Source organism: Panthera onca, chromosome B1 (assembly GCF_046562875.1).
Source record: "Panthera onca isolate mPanOnc1 chromosome B1, mPanOnc1 haplotype 2, whole genome shotgun sequence".
NCBI classification, from domain to species: Eukaryota; Metazoa; Chordata; class Mammalia; order Carnivora; family Felidae; genus Panthera; species Panthera onca.
In genome coordinates, this window is record NC_138342.1 from 87387792 (window position 1) to 87412485 (window position 24694).

General features: G+C 38.5%; 1 long non-coding RNA gene across 1 annotated transcript in view; it reads left to right on the top strand.

Annotated features, from left to right (window-relative positions):
* Positions 1–19578, top strand: part of LOC132692241 (uncharacterized) — a 47628-nt gene extending 28050 nt beyond the window's left edge. The window contains exons 3-4 of the long non-coding RNA XR_009616248.3: positions 17058–17122; positions 19412–19578. This is a non-coding gene — a long non-coding RNA (uncharacterized LOC132692241). The remainder of the gene's footprint in view (positions 1–17057; positions 17123–19411) is intronic.
* The last annotated feature ends 5116 nt before the right edge of the window (positions 19579–24694 follow it).

The window sequence follows — 24694 nt, forward strand, 5'->3', positions numbered from 1 at the left end:
ATAACTTCTCTCTTTTTTGAGAAAATGAAGTGTTTCTCACCCCAAACAGGACCTACACCTCATTTACCATTACCGAACACAAAATCAGACCACATGATTTTGTCTGCTATACATGGTTATTTCCATGGATGGTGGACTCCTTAAGGTGCAGGTTTTATGTAGCATCATGCATTTATACTTGAAAAATATAAACAAATAAATGCACATGATTCATGCTCTGGTTCTACCAATAAATAAAGGTCTTCCTGTTTCTGAAAGGAATACAGAAAGAAATAATTAAAATAATTCAGGCTCATTGGCAATGGCTTTGAAAGAAAGTTTAAAGAGACAAATAATAAACCTATAATTTCGAAAAATAGGACCAGTTTTCCATTAATATTGAAAATGATAAAAACACCAAAGAGATGGAGAAAAAAAAAACAAACAAAAAACGTGAGCATGAGAGAACATTTGTGCACTGGGAAAGAAGGAGCAGATTTATTTGTCTTTTCAAAAATAATACTCATAGAAACTCACAAGATAGGGATTTCATCCTCATTGCACCAATGAGAAAACTGAAGATCTGAGAAACTGCTACTTGCTGAAAGTTATACATATTGAATATAATGGAACTAAGATTGAACCCAGTTCCAACAAACTCAAGAACTTTATTCTTGTAAGTTTACGGAAAGTGTCTTAGAGAAGGTTATGTCTGTGCTGAATCATGAAAAAAGAATTAAAGCCTGTTTTATGAACAGGTAAACATTAGAGAATGAATATTTTAGACAGAGAGGAATTTTAATAATAGCTATCATTTAAAGCATTTACTACGTGTTAGGGTTCATAACTATCAAATTAACAATCAGTATCTTATGTGGTCCCCATAGCAATCTATTAAAGTAGGCAATATCATATTTATTTAAGACAAAACTAAACATAAGAAAGCTTTGAGTAATCCACTGTATGTCAGCCTGGCTTGGAGCCAAGTCCAAACGGTCCATAAAGTCTATCTTCTTTCCCAAGTCATAGGATCACTAGTGCATCTGGATCAGAGTGGATGAGAAGGAAAGTGGTGGAACTGAGCCTGGTGAGTTTGAACAGAAGCCAGGTCACAAAAAGCTGTGTAAGCCAAGGGAGGCTGTTTACACCTTACTTTTGGTTAACAAGATGCCTCTGAATGCTATTAAATGAGGAAATGACATGATCATACTGAAGTTTTAAGGTATAACCTTAAAACCTTAAGGTTTAAGTTTTAAGGTTTTGAGGTAAGACTCACTCAAACTGGAAGGCAGAGAGACAAGTTAGTAGACAATTTAAATAATTGAAAGCAATAAATAATGCCATTTAGTTAAGTAACCATGGAGTTGGAGTAGATGAGGAAGATTCTAGATATGTTAAAGAGGTAAAAATGAGAAATGGCATCATGTAGACCAATAGATTTCCTTGCTAGGGAGTGTACAATGATTCCCAGTTCTCTGATTTGCTTACTGCATAAATCAAGAGCATACTACAGGTTAACGCTACAGTTACTAGGACACAAATAAGCAACATCTAACAAAGATCCAACTATCAGGCTAGGTTCCAAATTCATTGGAAAATTTTGGTATAGTGATGTTTAGAAAATGGCCCCATTAGAATTTAGAGAACGCATGAAAAGGCAATTTGCATTTAAAATTACAAGAGGGGTGCCTGGGTAGTTCAGTCAGTCAAATGTCAGACTCTTGATTTCAACTCAGGTCATGATCTCAGGGTTGTGAGATGGAGCCCTGTGTCAGGGAGCCTGCTTAAGATTTTCTCTCTTTCCCTCTTTCTCTGCCCCTCCCCTGTTCGCATGCATGTGTGCAAGCACTCTCTCAAAAAACAAGATAAAATATAAATAAATAAATAAATAAATAAATAAATAAATAAATAAAATTACAAGATAGATGATTTCTGTGTTTGCAAACATGTTATTTGTTCTCATGTTTAACTTAGTCTACCCCACATCACTAAAATGTAAACTCCTTGAGGACAAGGGTTTTATACTCTTGTTACCACTCTAAATTGAGCATGTGGACTAGCCCACAAAACAGTGTAAGACTCAATAAGTATGTGTGCACTGGATGACTGTGCATTGTGTATGACTGAGATCATGATTACAGGAATCCTCATAGTTTACGTCACATCTTCAGTCAAGTGTTCATGCAATATTTTACTTCTGAGCCTGTCAGATCAATAAAATTGAAGTCATTTCTAACATTCTGAGAAGACAGAAATGAGAAATATGATGACAAACTCTCTGAACTCTGGCTCTACCTTCTTCCTCTAAACAATGAGCACAAAATTAATTTTCATATTGGCCACTCTTAAAATTCCCTGGCAAATCAATACTACAGAGTGAGAAGACTAAGGTTAGATGATTGATTTATCAACTTATTTTAATTTTTCTGGCAAGAAATGGTCTTTTTCAAGGCCAGTGATGACTACCTAATCTCTAACTCCTTTCCTTAATCTTTATTCTCCCTCTTGCTGCATTTAACCTCAAGGACCACCCAGTATTGCTGGATAAAAAGTCTTGAGCCAACTGAACTCCATCAGTTCTAATGAGATAGAAGTGAGGGCAGAGATGATACCGGGAGCACTGAGTCTAGGACCTTTGAGGAACAGAGGTAGTAAACAAGAACAAGTTCAGAGACATAGAAAATCCAAACATGGTTATAAACCCAAAGTCAGAATACTATAGAGAGAATCAGAAGTTTGGTTCAGAGGCCAGAAATGTAAGGGAGAAGATCATGGAAGGAGAGAGAGGATGTTCCAGGTTCATGTTCACCTGACTCAGAGCCTCACCCTTTCTTTTCCTCAGGTCCATCTCAGAGGGATCGTCTAGAAAGGTGTTTCTATGCACACCCTTTCTCTCTGCCTCCAGGTTTTCTTATTCTGTTCCTGATCTTTCATAGTTCTCTAAGGTTTATCTTCATCCCCTGTACTGCACCCCACTGAAAAACCTTATATCCTAACAGTTGCAGGTATTCCCATAATGCTAATTATAGCAAAGTTCCTCTTTCTATCCATGCTGATTGTTTCTTCAATCTGTTTCATTGCATTAACTGCATATAAAACATCTCCAGTTAGAAATACTATTGAATTTCAAATACAATAATATTACAAAATATATTTGCACTGTTTGTTGTTGTTGTTATTTTACCTATTTCCAGTGTTGTTACCTGCATCTGAGTTATCCTCACCTTGTGTTCAGATTATTGCAAAGCATCCTCATCTGCTAATTCCTCTTTCAATCTCTTCCACTTCAAATCCAATTTATACCTAACTTTGAATCAAAGAGAACTCAAGTTCCATTTTTATTATATTATTCTGCTGACTTAAAAGAAAAAAAAACCTAATTTGCCTTCCATTACAGTGAAGTTTCTTAACCTATTTTGTATAGGAACTCTCGCTTCTTTGAGTTTTCAAAAGCACTAATCAGAGACTGTGTGATAACTAGACCCTGTTAACAGAAGCCCGATCATGGATTCTGCACTTGGAGGACCCACTGAGTCCTCATCTGACCATGACTCCCTCCAACCCCCCATCTTCTACCTCTGACAAGCAATCGATAGGCCAGGGTAGTTACCCACCGAGAGCTTTTTGTTCCCTAAGTGGAACTATGCTCTAGATACCTGCCTGGGGTCTGCCTGTGTGAGCCTCTTTCCTGACTCCGTCCTTCTAATAATGAGTCATGAGGCAAATCTGTGCATATCTAGATCCAAAGAGTGGCCAATAAATAGCTGTTTTCAGAAGGTGTAGATAAAGTTGGAATGTGTATGGTTAAGTCTCTCAGACTATATGAAGGATGGGGTTAAGTGTAGGATGAAAAGGCGTATGGTTTGTAAGTCCCTTACTATCTTTTCCTGAGATAAACTCTAAGGGCATTGCAGTAGATTTCTATGGCTGCATAAACAAATTACCACAAACTTACTAACTTAAAACAGCACCAATTTATCATCTCATTTCTGTAGGTCAGAAATCCAAATGGGCTCAGACAGGTTCTCTGCTTGGGGTCTCATATGGCTAAAGTTATGGTGTCAGCGGGGCTATGGTCTTATGGAGGATCTGGGGAAGAATCTGCTTCCAAGCTCAGTTATGTTTTGGCAGAATTCAGTCAGACTGAGTTCCCTTTCCCTTCTCGCCATCATCCACTGGCTTTTCTCTCATTTTCTGAAGACCACTTGCATTTCTTCTCACAAGGCCCCTCCCTCTTCAGAATGGCAACAGTTCATGGACTCTTCATCGTTCTGACTTTCTCTTCAGCTAGCAGAGAAAGCTCTGTGCTTTTAATAGCTCATATGATTACTTTGGTCTACCAAGAAAATCTAGGATGAAAGCTGTGCCATGCAAAATTACCTAATGAGCAGCATCTCCTCACATTTACAGGTTCTGGGGATTAGGGCCGGATGTGTTTGGGAGCTGTATTAATTAGTTTGCTAGGGCTGCCAGAGCAAAGTACCACAGATTGAGTGGCTTCAGCAACAGAAAATTTATTTGCTCACAGTTCTGGAGGATGAAAGTTTGAGGTCAAGGTCCCAGAAGGATTGTTTTTTTAGGAGTCCTCTTCATGACTTCTAGATGATCAACCTCTCCCTATGTCTTCACATCTTCTTCCCTTTGTATACACCTGTGCCCTATTTTTTTTTTCCTTATAAGGATGCCAATCATATTGCATTAGGCCCTGCTCTAAGGACATAATTTTAAACTTAATTATCTCTTTAAAGACTCAATCTCTAAATAGAGTCACATTCTGAGGTACTGGGAATTAGGATTTCAACATATGAATTTGGGAGAAACGTAATTCAGTGAATAAGGGCTACTTTTAGAAGTCTGCCTACCATAAGAATTCTAAATGTGAACCTGGCCTTGCAGCTTTGGCCTATGAAGGCATACTTGTCAATGTAGAAGGATAGAACATATTCAATAGTTAGTTTTCCAAATTTGCTACTTTAAGTATTTAGATATATGGTATGTAGGTCTCCAATTGTATTCCCGTCCCAATGTTGCAAATCTGGCAGATGACCCTGGACAGAGAAGTGAGGAGTCTGATAGGAAATGAACAGAGCCTGAGGCTATCTTTCTATTGTAAGCAATTTTGGTGGCAGCAGCCGCACTGGAGTCTCTGAGGTGAAGTCTACTGATCTACTGATACATCTAACCCTAGTGATTGAGGAATAAAGCCTGTTTTCCTTAAACTGTAATTGCTAAGCATGAATACAGTCAATCAGACATTCTTGGCTTATCCTTGGAAGATGGAATATCATGCTTAGCTTCCTTCCCTTCTCCCATTCTCCAATCCACACAATTTGACTGTTTTGCCCCTTTCCGCATCACTTGAGACTACCCAATTGTCTTAGTCCATCTGGGCTGCTATAATGGGTAGCTTATAAACAAACCACCAAGACTGGGTGGCTTACAAATAATGAAATACTCTCTCTCTCTCTCATGATTCTGGAGACCAGACATTCTAAGATCAAAATGCTGGTAGATTCAGTGTCTGACAAGAGCCTGTTTCCTGGTTCATAGATAGCTGTCTTTTCTCTGTGTCCTCACATGGTGGAAGAGTCCAGGGTGCTCTCTGGGGTCTTTTATAAGGGTAATAGTTACATTCATGAGTGTCTACCCATATGATCTAGTCACCACCCAAAGTCCCCACCTCCAAGTACCATTGTATTGGGGATCAGCTTTCAACATACACATTTAGGGGAACACAAACATTCAGTCAATGGCACCAACCTTTCATAAAATCCTTCTCCCTGTATTACACCTCTTGGCTTACACATCTCCCCTCATCCCTCATATAGAAGGAATGTGCTGAACTTGTTAAATATTCAGATGAAATGAATTAAGGTTATTTTCTCAGTGTTTTTTATTTTCCCAATGCTACATGAAAAATGTTTTGGCATTAAAATAAGTTCAGGCAATTTTTACAAGATTAAAACATGTTTCTTTAAGATGTCTCAGAGTCTTTAGAATAGGACTATATATGGTTAATATCTAAAAGGGAATAATAATGAAAAGTTTATCAAATTTATTGGCCTTTTATTTCAAGAGTATCTTATGCAACTAGTGTTCCAGAATATATACTTCTTAAAAGCCTGGCTTAAGAGCTAGTATTCACCCAACTCTCTTTTAATATAAATATGTATTATTTATATGAAGCATATAAAGTAATCCCACATATCCATATGGATTTAAAAGGCTAGTCTTTGTCATGACGATCCCCACTGCAACTATGGGCAAATGATCAGGCTATATTAAAACTCCTTTCTGATATGCCAATTTCCCACTCACCTACAGCCTTCAGAAAAAAACAAAAACAAAAACTTTAAGTCCTTTTCACAAAGTTTTATGATGGGCTGAACTCCATGTCTATTAAGAAAAGATCTGGAGTAAGCAGCTTTATATCAAAACATAAAGTATTAAGATTTCAATTATTAACTGAAATCTACTGAGGGAGAACACAGACTCTTTTTGGCTCTGGAGGGCATTTAATTCTTCATTGCTATAAATGGTTTTGATATCTGTGATGTTGATCTTATCAGGTCTTCCTAGTTTGTAACCTCCATGCAGATGGACACAACAGCTTTCTTAAGTCTTACAGAGTATCTTAAGTATATAATATCTAAAAATGTTGATGATAACAATGAACAGAATGATTTTTGCTCCATCACAAAGATGCTGTGAAAATTAATGACAGGAAGTTTGATAAATGCTTTTGAGTTCCTTTGGGGACGACCATATAAAAAATACTTTAGATAGATAGATAGATAGATAGAGATAGAGATATAGAAATACTTTATATATATAAAAGCATTTGTCTTAGTACCTAAGCACTTGTATATTAGATGATCTTAAAATAGTCAGTGAGGCATTTACCTCTGAGATGTAGGCAGATAAAGTTTCTGATAGGTCTGGGCAGCTGAACATTAAGCTATCAGGCTGGGTCCAGTGGGTAAATCCTTGACTTAGTTTTTTCATTGTTTACAAATGTCAAAGTGATCTAAGTTCCAAGATGTAACCTATAGAAAGTTGATGAGAATTGAGAGTCCCAGAACCCACTCCTCTTATTATTTTAGCTGACCTGCAGGTAACTATGTTGCAGAAAACTTTATCTAATTTGTAATAATGCCATGGAACTGAATTTTCCATTAGTACTCTCATACATTGTATTGTCCTCAAATACTTTTGCTTTTTTTTCTAATTGAATTTCTCACTTCTGAAGCCAGAGTTTCTTTTATCAATACGGTTATTAGCATTTGCATTCCTATTTTTAACTCCCATTTCAAGGCATGCCTTGAAAACATTTTGTTGAAAGCAGTTATTTGCCATGTTAAGAGTGTTGTAGTTCAGCAAAATTGAAAAATACATCTACTGCATTAGTAACATAAGAACAAAAATGTATTTTATCACTTTGAGTATGTAAACACACAGGGAACAGAAAATCAAATAATAGAACTAAGAGGAGACACAGTCTAATGGACTCGGCAGAGAATTAGAAGCCAAAAATATCTGAGCTTCAACCCCGGCTCCAATACAGGGTTCTATGTCCTTGAGTATGTTCCTGTCTCTTGGGGTGGGGGGGCAGAAAAACAGAAAAAAAACAAAAGCCTCATTGTAGTAGAAACAGGGGAGGGTTGTCAGAAATAAGGCAGATATTTCAGTATTATCTAAAGCAAGATTTCCACTTCAGCTATGACTGGTTTTTTTTTTTTTCCCATGTTTTTGTCACAAACTTGATACTGTCTCCATTTATGCTTCTGTAATTCAAATTGTTTGTCTCCATACCTTTTGAACTTGAATGCTTCCCTGGGCATAAGTAAGTCATTTGAAAGCCCTGAATCAAACAGCCTTACTCTTCATTCTTGCACTATACCAGCATGCAGTGTATATATTCTTTAAAGAGACAAGGAGTTCGGTAACCAGAATACGTGTGCCTTGTGGTCTCAAGTTTCTCTAAGGGTTTAACCAGTTGAATATATTCTATTACATGAAATCACCTTCTGTGATGTTTGGACAGGAAACAAAATGCATGGCCCCTCATCAGCAACTTGTATAAACTTGTCATTTTAACTAGTTAGGGACCATTTGTGTGAGGGCTTATATATCACCTCATGAAAAACAATGATCTCCTCACATGAGCAAAACATCCTAAAATATATCTTGAAGGCAGAATTGTGTACTATGCCTCTGTATTTCCAGAATCTAGCAAAGTGTTTGATATGTAGAGAGGGCCAAATAAGTACTTGTTAAATTGACCTGAATATGTTTCTCTTCATAACTATGCAAATAATAATATTTCCCCAGGAACCAGTAAGGGGAAAATGAATGGGTAAAGACCATAATTCTGCTTCTTTACCATCCTCTTTCATAGATGTGGCAGCTGCAGCAATATTAGCCACCATCCCATGCAGGGACTGCCACCATAGCCTAGACTCTATCGAAGGGAATCCTTGTCCAGATGCTATATCTTGGGATCCCAGACAGACCACTGTGTGTATCACCTCCTCTTCAGTCCCTTTCTACTCTTCCTATAGGCTCGTCTTACATAGGAAGGTCTCCTCTTCTCATCCCACAATGGGCTTCTTAGAATTTCTTTGGGTGGTAGTGGAAAACTTCCCTCAACTATGCCAACCTCTCTCTACCTTGTGAGTTAACACTACCAACTCTTCACTGTCCCCTTTGTTAAATGGACAGATTGCTAACTCTGCCAGAGTCCTCCTGTGGCCACTTCAACCCTTTTTGTTGTGGAGGCTGCTGCAGCATGGAAGATACAATTTCAGTAAATCACTACAGCTACTGCCCTACAAGTATCCTCTTATTTGAGTTTTTGCATAAAGACGCCACCACATCTCTAGAAGATAAAATATGTACATACTTCTAAATTAAATCCTTTTTAAAATTCATGATGTTCTTGAGGTTCTATATATAAACTGGAACTATTAGGGAATAGACTTTCTTCCCAGAATATTCCTTTGTTGGACCTCTTTCCTTCCCTGTCTCACCCAAATGAGACAAAGGCAAAATGGTACTGTCTCCCAGGGAGTTCGGTTTTATCAAATGTGAAAATGGAAAAGCCCCACATAAAACTTCCTTTCCTAGACAGAAAGGTGAGTGTGATACACGTTACTTGTAACAGGAAGTAAGTCTGTTTGGGGAGTCAACTGCTGTGTACAGGCAATGAAAATATGGAGGTTCTGCTCCAGCCAGGTCAATTCCTTAGCCTTTAGTCAAGTCTAAGTCTCTCAGCGTATGGTAAGCTCAGTGGGATGGAGGGACAGAAGAACTCCAGAGAATTCTAACTATGCCAGGTTGCCATCTGGTACAGTTAGAGCTCTGCCCCCTCCCCCCAATCTAGCTCTGCAGCTAGGTGTTGGCTTGGGTGATAATAAGTTATGGGTATAAGAAATAAGAGTAGACAGTGTCTCTAAGCTTGGTAGGCAAAAAGGAATAGATTAAAAGAGACAGCATTTCACTTTGAAAAACATTGATATAATGGACTCTAGCCACAAATTCTCTTTAGAAGAGCTTTGACATTTTCCCTTACATTCTATACTTTGATAAGGGAAGTCCTTTTTTATTTACAGGCTGGGACCTAAGATAGGGAGATAGCTATGTAAGAAAAAAAAAAAAAAAACAAATGGAATACATATGGCATATTGGTTTTTTCCTGAGTCTGGGACAATTGATTGCTCAAGCATTCTACAAGTAAGGATATGAATGATTTAGGTATGGGTCCAGCCTAAGACTGTGTTAATACAGATAGAGAAGTAAATGCGTGTAAAAGCTACAGAGAGTAAAACCCCAAACGCTCACAAGCTGTGAAGCATATTCTGGATTAACGTGTGGCCCCAAAATTCATACGTTGAAATCTTACCCCTCAATGTGATGGTATTAGGTGGGGCCTATGGAGCATGATTAGATCATTAGGGTGGAGCTCTCATGATTGGGATTAGTGGCCTAATAAAAGAGACCCCACAGAGCTGCCTTGCCCCTTCTGCCATATGAAGACACAGCCAAAAGACTATGAACAGGAAGCCAGCTCTGAGCAGATATAGACTCTGCCAGCACCTTGTTCTTGGACTTCTTAGCCTCCAGAACTATGAGAAATAAATATTTACTGTTTAAGCTACTTAGTCTATGCTATTTTTGTTATAGAAGCCCCAATAGACTAAGACAGTTTATATGGACTAAGGGAGAGGTCTAGAGCCAAAAGGAAGCAGAAATTCAAAACCAATGCTTCAATGTCATCTAAAACATTCTAAACAAAGAGTGACATAAAACTAGTACAAATCTGACAAAAATTAGCAAAGGACACTAATCACAGTACAATGGGCCACTGAAATACTGTGCAAGGCTTCAAGTATATTATTGCCAGAAAAAGTATCAAAGACTTGAAGAAATACAGAAACAGTAACAAAATGATAAGTGGTACCCGGGTTCATAACTGCAAAGAAAGGGGAGAAAAATTAGCTTTATGTTCATTAGAAAGGAAGAGATTAGGAGGGATAATTATTGAGGTGTCTAAAATTCTGATGAGTATTGAGAAGGGAGAAGCAGGAAATGGCTCACAAACTAAAGAGGACGTCAACAGAAAGGAACAAAGAACTGTGCATTAAAGGGAATTCAGAAGCAACGTATTTACAGAGTAATTGGTCTGCAGAAAAGGCTACGGATATCAGAAGGGCAACATCTAAGCCCTGAGTGTATTTTTACAATGAGTCAGATGAGTGCTTTTGGGGGATCAGTTGGGGGTGGGGGACGCTCTACAGACACAGGACCTGCATGAAGGGATTGGTGTATTTGTCAGGACAATGTGGCTGTTTTCCGTCCTGAAAAAGAGAGCTGCTTTCCCTCATTAAGTTAACACACTGATCTGGCAGAGTCACATACTGGAATCCCAAAGACATCAGCTTCCATCTACACTTTTCATTCCTAATATGCTTAATTTGGCTTAGTCCACTTCATGGCAAGTTTATAATATCATCAATATGTGGATGGCCTGGTGTCTGTATGTCAGATCCCGAGTCACTTGCCTATCAGAAAAAGCATAAACCAGATAGGATGTCAGCTGGACAAACCTCCAGGTCTGAAATTCAGGTTCAGTCCTGATAAACACCATATAGTACTGAGAATTTATCTCAGCTGGTCAGTCCCATAGAGCCGCTGACTTTTTTCCAATCACCTGACTAGCTCTTATCCTCTAGAGGCAGGGTAAAAATTCAAAACGCAATCCATACAAACGAATTTTTCCATAATTTGATTTATTATTGTTACAAAATATTTTGATAAAATGTCTGCGTTCAGGGCAAACCAGTACTTGTTCTTCTCTAGGAGGATGTATGCCCTAGATTCCACTTTCCCTGAACATCGAAAGGTGTCCAATCCCAGAGAACATGCCGACCATGGTGACTGCTCGAGTCACCTCCATCCCTTTGTAGGGTGGAAGGTCAGCCTCACTGAACATCATTCTCCTTTCAAACTAATACAACATTCCTGCATCCAGGAGATCTTACTGTGTTAAATTTCTCTTCTAAAATGTCAGTCGTGGGGCACCTGGTTGGCTCAGCTGGTTAAGCACCCGACTTGATTTCAGCTCAGATCATGATCTCAGGGGTCTTATGAGTTTGAGCCCCACTGACAGTGCAGAGCCTGTTTGGGATTCTCTCTCTCCCTCGCTCTCTGCCCCTCCCCCACTTGCACTCGCTTGCTCTCTCTCAAAGTAAATAAACTTTAAAAAAGAAAGTAAAAGAAAAAAGAAAAGAAGATTTTCTTAAAAAAGAAAATAAAAGAAAATAGTCTCATTCTTTCCCTTCAACGCATAAATATGTCTGAATACCTCCCCCCAAAGTGCCCCCTTTAGCTACAACTGGGGTCCAGCTCTTTATAAAGAAAATTCTTTCTGGAAAAAAAAAAAAAGAAACAAACTCATGGGCCCTGCTTCTGCATGGTCCCCAGCACCCACTAATTCCCCAGCCTCTACAATTTGGCTGCTGGCCTCAACACTAAACCTGTTTTGGTAAAGGTCACTCATGCCCACCTAATAACAAAATCAATGAACATTTTGTAGTCTGGGGTGTTCTTGGAGAGTTTACATTCTCCTTCATACTCTTGCTTTCTTTGGTGTCGAAAACATCAATGCAGGGTGCCTGGGCGGCTATAGGTAGGGCATTCAACTCGATCTCAGGGGCCTGAGTTCAAGCCCCATATTGGGTGTGGAGCCTACTTTTAAAAAAACAAAACAACATCAAAAATAACCATCAATGCCTCTCACTGTCTTTCTGCCTTTCTGTTTGTTCCTCCTTGTTTTTTCCCATGATTCCTCTTACTCTATGTACTCCTTCAAGTTGGTGTTTTGCAAGATTATCTCACTAGTCTTTGTCTTCACTCTCCTATTTCCTCTAATTTTCCTTATCTGATATCTAAATATCATCCACATTCCAAACATCCCAAGTCTCTTATTTCCATTCCAAACCTTCCTTGGGTTCTAAACCTCAAGTGAAACTGTCCGCAAGACATTTTCTGACTGTCCTTCACATACCCCAAGCCTATTACTTGTAACCCTGTAACTCATTGACCATCATTCCCTTTGCTAACCTTCCCCTCGTCCTTCTACTTGCCTCTATTAATGAAAACTCATAAATGGAGAGAGAATTCTAGGTTATTCTTTTTTATTCAACATCCTTACCCAAGTGGCCAAAAGTTCTATGCATTTTATTTTAAACATTTTTTTAGATTCAGTTTCTATTTTGGCATCCCAGCCTTAGTTCCTATTTCAGTTGGATTTCACTTGACCCATTGAAACAGCTTCCTCACTGGTATCTTAGACTCCAGTCCTGCTCCTCTCCAGTCTATTAGAAAAGTTTTGCATAAATCAAATCTGATCACATAGTGTCCTGCTTAGACCAGGCTGCTTACTGCATCAACACTGGAAAAAAAAAGTTCTCTAAACTCAGCTTACATATTCAGTCTCATCCCTCGTGTGCTCCATCCAACCTTCTCTGAGCCTTTAAATGTCCTTGAGAACAAAACACTCTCTTGTGCCTTGATGACACTGCAAAAGTCCTCTTCTACTGGAATACCTTTCTCTCACTCCAATTATTTACCTGGGAAAACTTTTGCTTAGGCTTGAAGGCTTAGTTTAAACATCATTTGTGGCATTCTCTTTGATATTCGTCACCCAACACCAGTCAGAGTTAGGCATCCTTTGATCCTCCCAAAGCACTTTGTGGAAGTCTGTAAGCTTATGACATGTGGTCTCTGCATGGTTTGCAACACCCTATTCCCCATTGGATTCTGAGTTCCATGAGGTCAGGGATGTTGTCTTATCTTTTTGGCCTACCCCAGTGGAGTAACTGGTTCAGACAGATACCCAGGAATTACTTAGTGAAATCAATAAACGGCTTTGTTAACTTTGGTTGTGGGATGTTCGAGTTCCCATGGTAACAATGGTTGGGAAAGCATTCCAGGTGGTTTCTTCTACCATAGAAAGTCAAGAAGGTGGGACTGGACACCTTTTTCTAAGCTAGCCGGAAAACTCCCCATGAATTTAAGCCACTAGGAAAAAGTTTTTAAATCTACACTCACCCTTCCCCCAGAAAAGTGCAAAGAATTCAAGTTTTTGAGCAAATGCTTACTAACCAACCCCAGAAGGTATTTTAGAGGTGTCTAGATCTGAATTTTCTTAGAGAAGTTTAATAGTAGCAACACATGTGGTATATGTAGCATTTTTTCCTAAATGTTTCCATCTTTATCTTGGCATATATTTTCACAGATCTAGCCAGCAGATATGAGAATATACTGAGATTTCATTTAGCATATGAAGAAACCAAGGACTCAAGATGTTAGGCAATTTTCTCAGAATTACACAATGTGTCACCAACTGATTGGTATCCAGTCTCCTAAATCCATGTTTCATGTTCTAGCAACCTGAATTTGTTGTCTCCTGTCTAAAGGGTCCTCCTCTCTCATGTCATTTCTTTTATTAATGCATAAATCCACATATCTTACAAAGATTTTAAGGGCCATGATAAGAGAATATTAACCACTTTAGAGTGAGGGAGCCTGACCATGAGTTCTTCTCAGACACATGCAAATAGTCACATGCAGGAACACATAATAACACGAGTACTGGGGCCTGGAAGATCTGGGCTGAGTCCCAGCACCACTGCTTTCCAGCTTGGTCACTTTACTTCTCTGAACCTCAACCCCCTTGTCTACAAAAATGGGAATAACAACAATTACACAATTTACTATGTAAGTCTTGTGAGACAACGGAGCACGTGGAACCATTTTGCCAAGTATAAACATCATACGATGATGCTGAAAACTTAGTGAGTGTTCACGGTGTGCAAGGTGGTGCTCTAAGTGTATTTTACCGATATGGACTCATTTTAATCTTCACAATGATTCTACAAAGTAGATACTATTATTTTTCACGCTTTATGATGAGAAATTCAAAGCATGCAAGACTTAAGTTACTTCTCCCAAATGACACAAGAAATGGAGCTGGAATTGGACACAGACAGTAACATGGCCAAGCTCATCTCTGGCTCCCAAGCTAACACACTGAAGACTCCCAAGTTCTGGGATCCTCAGGTGTATGAACTCACTTCATTGCTTTTTCTGTGTATCATCTCACTCAATCCCTCTACATCCTTCTAAGTTTATCCAGGCAGGAAATAAGCATAACAGAGCTCCATGCTTGGTCTTCCACTCTATTCTGAACACAGCAGTCAGAGCAAGCTCTATTCGCTCAAAACCCACTAATGCTTCCCATTTCATTCAAAGTAGAATCTCAAATCTTGGCCATGGCCTACAAGGCCCTATATATAGGGTCCTTGACTGCTTGTTTTACCATGTCCTCCTTCCTCTCTTCCAGCCACAGTGGCCTCTCTGCTGTTGCTGAAAAGTGCCACACATGCTCCTACTCCAGAGCCACTGTCTCTGCTTTTCCCTCTGCTGGGAATGTTCTTACTCAGATGACAACAGGGCTCATCCCTTCACTTCATTCTGGTGTTTGCTCAAAACATAAACTCTCAGAATCTTCTTTGACTATTCAGTATAAGATAGGAAGTACCATTCTCCTCAGCCACTCTCTAACTTCTTACCCTGGTTTTATTTTTCTTTGTGGCACCTAGCATCACTGGCCTCCGTTTATGGCACCTGAAATATTTATCTTTTTTATTATCAGTTTCCTTCCATACACACACACACACACACATATAAACACCCTCTCAACACCCCCCATATACACACACACACACACACACACACACACACACACACACACATTAGAATACTAGCTACTTATCAAAAGTCCTTGGTTTTGTTTCCTGCCATTATCCCCCTAGTACCTAGAACAATGCCTGAAATATAGCAAAAGCCTTAAAACAGACAAGTTGTGAGAATAAATTACTCTTTGCCCTCACGGAGTTTAAAATCTGGTAAAGAGGCAAAGGAAGATTATTAAAGAAATAGCTGACAGTGACAGGAAAATCTTGGATGGTATATTTTTTACTGCATTTCCTTAGAAAATTTTTGAAGCCCCAAACACAGTTCTAAGGCTGAGTAAATATTACCAAATAAATATATAAATTAGCTCTCTCCTACAGAAGTGCCTACCTTTTGCTTCCAGCCAGATAATGGTTTACTTTATTGCCAGTGGCAAATAAGGATTAAAATTCATTTGACTCAAGCCAACTGTGGACCATGAAGTAGAGTTGAGGCAAGGGCAAAATGATTCTTTTCATTCCTGATCTATTTGTTTAATTAGAAGTTACAATGCACTCATATTATCATACTTCCTCACTCATCATTTTTAATCCAGGAGAATGTATGATTGACCAACTGACCTATTATTCTTTCCTTTTTCTCTGAAACCTTTTATCTACTTCACTATTTCAAACTCCCATGAGGCAAATAAGGTAGGAAAATAGGTGTTTTGATAAGGAAATGCTAACACAGAGCAACACAGGTGTGGAAGGTCGGATAAATCTCTTCAGAGAGAGTGCATGCAGAAGTTTCAGGTTTGTGAATAGACAAGAGGGAGAGATATTAAGTTTTGTACTGGTCCTAATTAAAAATTTACCAGTATTCACTATTTTTGACAATGCTGAAATGTAATATGGTGGTGCTATCACCATTTCATGGAGAAATTGCTCAGAAACCAGGGAACTGAAACATACCGCCTTGCAGTTCGCTGGCTAGGTCAGGTACCTCAATTTCTTTCCTTTCTATGAGGCTTTAGGAGTCAGTAGAAAAAGCATGGGTTTTGGAATCAGACAAAATTGATTTTAAATTTGGGATCTACTACATATTAAACGCTGTGTGATTTCAACATGTCACCTAACCTCCCTGGGCAAGTTCCTGCCCATCTAAAATTGCATTTATAATACCTAATCACTAGGACTTTGGGAGAAATTCGGTTAAATTATGTAGCAACATATCCAAGTGTTTTGGGGACACAACAAGCTATTACCTTTCTGTCTGTCTTAATAGGAAAAACAACAACAAAATACTTCCAGCTAATTCTTGATAAAGAATGCAACAAGGAAAATCTCACTTGATCATTTGCTTTTTAAATGACAATTTCAAATGCTTCTTCTGAAATGTCTAGGGATTTGGGGATCTCGGGACTCTAATAAAAAGGGGTTCCAATTCCTACCCCCAAATGGCAGTGTACCGAAGCCACACTTAGCCTTCATGCAAGATTCATGACAATCTGGGGACTGGCTGGGCTCTGACACCGTATTAGATATGTGAAGATCCAAGCTGCTCTCTACATAACTCAGGGCAGAATAGGGATTGCTTTGTAGGTACCCTGGCTGTTTTAAAGTTTTCTTTTAACCCAGTGACTTTGAAATTTCTCAGTATTTTTTTTTTGTGTGTGTGTGTGAGTGAAAAGAGAGTCAGACAGAGGAGAGCTGACATTCCCTAGGGACAAATCGTGTTTTCGGCTCCTCTTTATACCAAAGTTCTTCTTGCATTTTATCTTATATCTCCTCCTACAAGCTAAAGATATGAGCAGTTCTTCTTTTCTTACCAAATTTAAGGGATGGATGCTGCAAGGACACCCATCGTCCATTGGATCTTAAATGCTTTACTCGATATATAGAAGGTAAGTGCAGGAGTTTTCATTAACCCCTAACCCTGAATTTAGCCCTGTGTTCTGCTCATGTCTCAAGAGGGTGGGAGCCCCTGAATGAGCTCCTTTGATTGCCCAGGATAATACTCCCAGAATTCAGTTGTGAAATCTATACCAGGAGCTAGCAAAAATTGAGACTGTGATTCTAAGAGGAAAAAATAAAATGGATGTAATTCTACAAGGAAGGAGAACACCACCACCTGTAAGGATGGGCCCAGTACCCAACCCAAATTATTCGGGGTTTTTCTGAAACCACTGTGTCCCACGTCTATGGATCTCTTATATGAGCAATTGTCTTTCTTGTTTTCTACTATAAAAATAACATACTTCCCAAATTTATGATTTTATGATTCAAAGACAAAAGTAAAAATGTTTACTGGAAGGGAATTCAATAAGATTGTTTTAAAATAATTATGTAAACATCTTATAGCTTCTAATATTTTTAGTTTTATTGGATTTTATGTTTAAAAAAGAAACTATTTTAGGCGATACTTTTAAAATATACATTTAGTATATTTCTTCACAGAAGACGGTAAGTTTCGTTTTTTGAAAGTTACCTCTGAATCCATATGACAATTTCTATAATTTTTCTCAGTGCCATTTGTATTGCTAGAAAGTTAATTTTTTTAATTTCATTACAAATAATCAGAATAACAAAATGTAAGAAACTCAATTTTTCAATTTATGTTATGTGGGGAAGGGGGCATCTGGTTGTCTTACAGACTTGTGCTCTGGAAATTAAAATTATAAACTCACAGAACATTTTTTTCAAAATATGAGTTTATTTCATATTAAGCAGGAGCCTACTAATAGAAAGAAAATAAAATCAGAGGTTGTCTACCTAGAAAATCAAGCATTCCATGAAGGATCAGGTAAAAGTAGGATCCAGACTTCTTTTATTTTTAAATTTTTGGTAACTAGGAACCAAGGGGGTTTCAAAAAGAAACATTTGCTTTCAGTTATTCAATTTTGGGGGGTAACCATTTAGCTGACCCCCATCACTTGCACACAGAATCCACACAAGGTGATTTGTACAAATGTTAACCTGCTTTCCCCAATCTGCCCTTTATAGAAGGTTAGAGAGATCAGGGGTGACAAGTCAGCTCCAGCGCTGCTATGAAGAGGGAAAACTCTAATAGAAGTGAGGAAGAAGAAAAAGTCATTAGAAAACTTTGTGAAGATCTATTTCAAAATACTGTACTTGCTACTGATCAGGACTCAAAATATGGAAGAGGTATCCTCAAAACTGCCACTCGAGAACTTTTTAATAAAAGTTGTCTTGATCATTAGTAAACCTCCCAGATTTTTATCTACTCTTTCAGTGTCTACTATGGTTAGCCAGGTGCTAACCACACAGAAGTGAAGTTGGCTCATTGGCCTTCCTCGAGAAGCTCACAGTCCACATATAACGCAGTACTCTGAAAAAAGTACTGTGCCAGACATTAGATGGAAGAAGGGCTCTTAATCCAGCCTCAGGAGAGAGGGAAGATTTATAACTAGATTACTAGCTCTCTATAAACATAGACCATGCCTCCATACTTCAACAACTTCAGTACCAAGCTTTCTATACGACCTCTAAAAGCTTCTCAAAGACTTTGGTGACAATCTCAGCTGAGTCTCACAGAATGAGCAGGAGTTATACAGGTGATGACAACAGCAATTTCTTTTCCAGCATGTCCAAGAGTAGAGGCTGCAGGGTAAGGTAAACTCTTAGAACAGTAAAGCAAGTTATAGATGTGGGTGAAATGCTGAGTGTTGGTGGGAAGAGTGATGAGGCTAGATGGATACGTGGGTTAATATCTTGAAAGACTTTTTGGTAGACCATGATAAGAAATACAGATACCTTATAGAAAAATATCAAACTTCTCATATTAAGAGGTTGAATGCAGCAATAACACAGTACAATGTGTGCCTAGATTATTGCTATAAGAGCACAGTGGAGAGTCAATGTAATCAAAGCTGGCTGTCCAAGAGACCTTATCAAAAATGCGATCCTCGAGTTTTGGATGAGCAAAGTGAAGAGAGATCATATTGTAGGAAGAGCAAAATGCACATCTTAAGATGTGGAGGCATAAAGTAGCACAGTATTTAAACAGTGCAATATACCTGCAGTCATTAGTGATGAAACCAGAGAAATGAGAATAAGCAGACAACGGTGGTTTCTGTAGGCTAAACTAACACATTGCCCTTTACCCTGAAGGGAATGGGGAAACATTGAAAGATTTCAAGCAAGGGAATTACATGAGAAAGTTTCCATTTCAGAAAGACCTGCATATGATATGGCTGAGAAGTAAGAAAACCAGTGAAAACGGTTCTCAAAATGCCTACCACCCTAGAAGACGTTTTGGAAATTTGAGAAGTTTTTGTTATCATGGCAGTTCAGAGGCATTATGGCATGTAGAAGATGAAAGTACAGGGATGCTAGAGACTTTGCAGTGCCTATTGTCCTGAATAAGGGAGATGGTTCCTGTACCTGACACTACTTTCTAATGACCTATTAAACATTTAAGTGTGTGAAAAACCTTTTACTGATTATCTGAATTAGAATCTAACATCATTTCTCATATTAAAATAAGTTGATTTTTACTGTTTTAATATACACTGAATTTTACATGGCAGCGGAAGCCATCCAAATAGAGGTAAAATTTTATTCTATTTTCTTTGGAACTTTGTCAATATTTGTTCACCATTTCAGAAACAACAACAGCGACAATAACAACTGCCTGTCACCAATGTGACACACCGGAATCAGTCAGTTATTACAGCTGCTGTATTCCCTGGGCTTCCATGGGCACAAGCTTCCAGGCTTGGACTTCAGCATCTTTTCTTCCCCAACAGCCTTCGTATGACCCAGCCCTAATTCCGGCCATAAGTCCAACTAATGACACCTCACCAGGTCACGACCCTGCTTCAAGAAGATGTCTTAGAGAAGAGCTAGAAGTCACGAGAGACAATGTAGTAGACAGTTCTGAATTGGAAAGGAAATTAGATTTGAACGGTGGCTTCCAAACTAGACAGTACTGCAGGATCAGAACTACCCAGAAAGTTGAATTCAAAATGATGATTCTCAAGTTCTACCCTCTGACAATCTGGGTTGACTTGTCTGGAGTAAGGCTAAGGAGTGAAAATCTATGTTTTTCAATGAATTTATTTATTTGGAGAGAGAGAGAGAGAGAGAGAGAGAGAGCGAGCACGCATAAGTGAGCATGAGTGGGGGAAGGATAGAGAGAGAAGGAGAGAGAGAGAATCTCAAGCAGGCTCAGCACTGCCAGCACAGAGCCCAAATGCTGGGCTCAAACTCACACAAATGGTGACATCATGACCTAAGCCAAGATCAAGAGTTGGATGCTTAATCAACCAAACTACCCAGGAGCCCCAAGGAGTATAAATTTTTAACAAGTTCCCCAGGGGACTCTGTTGTAAATGTTGAGGCTTTGGAACACCCTTGAAAGACCACTGTACAGGATACCATCTAAAGCCTCCTCTAATATTCTATGACTTTCTGAAAGCTATGACAATGGGGATGAAAGTCTTCTCTCCATTCCCTGACTAGGACCACCAAAACTCTAAGCACCACCATCCTGACCTTGACACCAGCATAACTGACCACATGAATCACATGTGTTGGTGACCACACAACGTATGCTCTCAGCAACCAACAAAGTAACCACATTATTGTTACGTACACAATGTACATCTTTAGTATTCACACGTCTATAAGAAGGTAAATGGTCAAAAAAAAACCACCTCAAAATGTGTAATGTACACATAGCAGGTGTATAAGAAATAAAGTTTTGCCAAACTGCACTAAAATTTACTCCATGACAAGAGCAGTGCATTTTCTCCATGGCTGTCATAGATTTCATGGATCCTGAGAAATCCAGCCATTTTTAGAAATCCCATGAAATTTACCTTTTCACTCGAATCCACATGAAATCAAAATTTTTCCCTATGAGTCCCCATAAAATTGGCACATTTCCTCAGAAGACCCCATGAAATTATAAAGAATATTGCAGATTCTTTGCTCCTGGCCCTTGCTGCACATCTTAAAGAGACAGGTTAGATTGCAGAATTATTCCATTTTTCTGTTGATATTTACCTAAAATCATGATAAAGAACAAGGCATCAGTTGTTAAATAGATCATTTCCAAATGAAAAGAGAACTCGAACATACTTTGGATAACCAGAAAACATATAAGAGAAAATCTCTTCAAATTAAAAATAAGTAATATCCCAAGAAACTGATAAAAATATGAACTTGCCCCAATTTTCCCCTAAATAAAATTATCATTGTAACTCATTTTTAAAACACCCTTTAAAAATACCTAAAATTTCCCTAGAATCCATCTAAACTTTGACAGTATAAACATTTCTGGAAAACCACCTGAAGTTAGGAAGTTACGAATGAAAGAACTATTCCAGTTTTTCTCACGTTCACAAATGATGTAATACTCAAGCCAAAAATAAAATTTTCCCCAAAGCAAAAAAGCCAGATTTTCATATATGGGTTTGCAATGGCAAACAGTGTCTTTTATAAAGTTCTACTTCATAAGATGTTGCAAAAATCAAATGAGGTCGTGGATGTGCAAGAGCAGACTGGTGCTTTAGAAACAGAATAGTAAGGTGGGATGGTTTCAGATTTAATGAGAAATATTGATTATAATGAAAAATATAGGTATTTATGCTAAAAGTAGCACATGCATTCAAATTAACACAAAATGAATACTCAGCCTTTTCTCTTTACAGAGAAAAATGGAACATGAAAAAAAAATTAAAACAGCATTACAGCAACACAAAATTGCAACAGATATATGCGTTTAAAATATGACTACTTATTTGTTATGAAAATGAAAATAACACACATATTTCATATTTGTACAGAGGTCATAAAATCTGACCCTCTTGGTTTTAACTGGATCTTGATTCCCTCAGGCTTGTTAAAACAAAACAAGCTCTCCATGCAAGTAGAAGGCCACACTCAAAACGCTCTTTCTTGAATGTGAGCCAGTAGTCCACTCAAAGGAGGGAGTTTTGCTTCAGAAATATCCTCCTGAGTGGTAATTGACCTAACAGAAATTCTAAGCTGCCTTCACACTTTTATTCTGAATCACGTGAATATTTATTCTTTTCTTAGATTAATCATCCACAACCACAAATCCAGAAAGATGCTGGGGAAGACCACAAAGACTAGTATAACAGAGTTAACTCCAAGCTGCCCGCTAAAAATTTTAACAATATAAATTATAAGTACCACCCCAAAACAGACAGAGAGGAAAGAGTGATTTAACTTGTTCTGATATTTGGAATTCTGATTTTGATCCAGATGGGAGAGATTATACTGTCCTGGTAAAACATCAGCGTAGAAAGAAAAGTGCTTCTTCTGGCTCTTCACCAACACTGAAAGGATTCCCCTTCAGGTTAATCAATCTGCTGAATTAACTTTCGTTCTGTTGTCATGAGATAACCTTTCCAGCTCCCTGCCAACTCACAGCAGATAGAACACGGGGTTGAAAATCAGGAACAGGGTTCTAATCCTAACTTTGCTATTAAATAGGTATGTGGACCTTACACACTTCAGTTAACCTCTGGGAGCTTCATTTTCCTTATCTGTAAAATGGGGACAGTAATCCCTGTTCTGACAATTTTTCAGAGTTTTAGTAAAGTTCATAGCACATCTTCAAGGGAAAAGTGCTGTACAACTGTAAAAGCCCTTCTCAGAAGGAAACTCAGCAAGCAGAGGACCTCCAGGAGTACCCTTCGAAGCCACCCCCAGAGCATGACTCTCAAGCACTTCCTGCATTCACGATGTTTGGACTGAGCAGAGGAGGCACAAATATTTGTCAGCAAATCACTCTTTATGCCGCAGGTTTCTAATCTAGAGACAACTTGGGTCATGAAATTAAAACTGATCTTTCTCATGTTATAAGAGGTTTTGAGCAATCAGTGCTTAAAGCAAACACACATCTTTGGTAAAATGTCAACGTTTTATCTATTGATAAATGAGTTTCGTTCTTGGCTCTGTTTAATGGTAGGTTGTATTATTTTCTTCACTTTGTTGATGAGGAAGCCAAGATACAAAGAGTTTTAGCTACTGTCCTAGGGTCCCCAGTTATGAAACCGGGACTTGATTCCACATCATCTTAATTACCGGGTCACAGGTCCGATGAGGCCTTTGTCTTTGTTTCCACTGATATTTGAGAGTGGCTTCTAGAAAGCTGTGTTAACAAACAGGATTGTCTGGAATTTTTTTTTTGTGAGAGAATGTGGGAATGGAGAGTGAAATGTAGGGATTGTTAAGGAAAAGTTATAGAAAGGTAAACAAAAATGCTTAGTTAGGAAATGCAGTTTTACATTTTTCATGTTCATTAAAAATCAGAATAAACAAATATGGTTAAAATTATGTAATAGAAAATTGTTGTCACTGATCAAAAATGAAACTGCTACTACTATATGTTTTCTGTATGGCCTTGCCTAGACAAAACAAACACACACAGGAAAACCCCACAGTCTGACCTGAAGGCCCAGATGCTCACTATGAAACCATGTTCACAGAAGTAAGGAGGTGAGATGGAGTGTGGAGGAACTGACCCACAGAAATGCTACTCATCTTGATGCCAAGGACAGTTTGCTTCTCCCAAGCTGTGGGGCTACTTCTGACTTGAGACATTTAAATGAAGTGATTACTTGGCTGAGTTGTCCCAAAGTCTGTCTATCACACAGACTCCACAATGCAACTTTTCCCAAAATGTGCTGAGTATTAGAAAAAATGAGTGTAAATATGTCACAAATGATGATTAATTCATCTGAAGTATCATAGGATGTGTGGAATTTTAAAAATAAAGAGTAGGAAAAGAGTCGGTTAATATACTTCAATAAACAATTATATTTTATGTTTTCTTTATAATATCAATATCCTGTGATTTTTTTATTATAAAAAATGCATTTGTTAATTCCTCCATTCACTAATTTCAGTTACTTAACGAACTCATACTTTGTGCCAGGCACAAATTCACAAATGACCATGATCCTCTCCATCTCTTGTCCCCAAGGTCGTTTCAGGGCAATGAAGTAGAAGTCAGCCGTCAGCAACTGAAATAGGTTTGTAATTAGAATGTTGCATGGTGCTATACTAGTTGCCTCAGAAGTGGATTAGCAAGAATTGATGCCTTTCCTATGGTCGAAGCAGCAGCTAGGCTTAAATCAGTATGTTGATATCACACCTAAGAAGGCTAGCAACTGGGCAGAGATATCCAGGCATCTGGAGGCTGTGGAGTGAGGGTGGGAGGTTCATCAAGGAGGAGCTGAGGAGCGTTCAGAAGATTTCAAACAAGAATAGATTCTCACGTCAGAACACTGTGTAATGAGGCTCCTGAAGAGTCCACATGTGAACCTCAAATAAGTGCTCTCATTTGGGTACTTTGCCACCCAGATAGTACCTATGACCAGTTGAAGATCGCCAGGGAAGAGCAATGACTGACAGGAGTCTGCAGCAGCATCCACAAAAGACACACGACTAAAACCCCATGACAGATCCCTCCTGCTTAT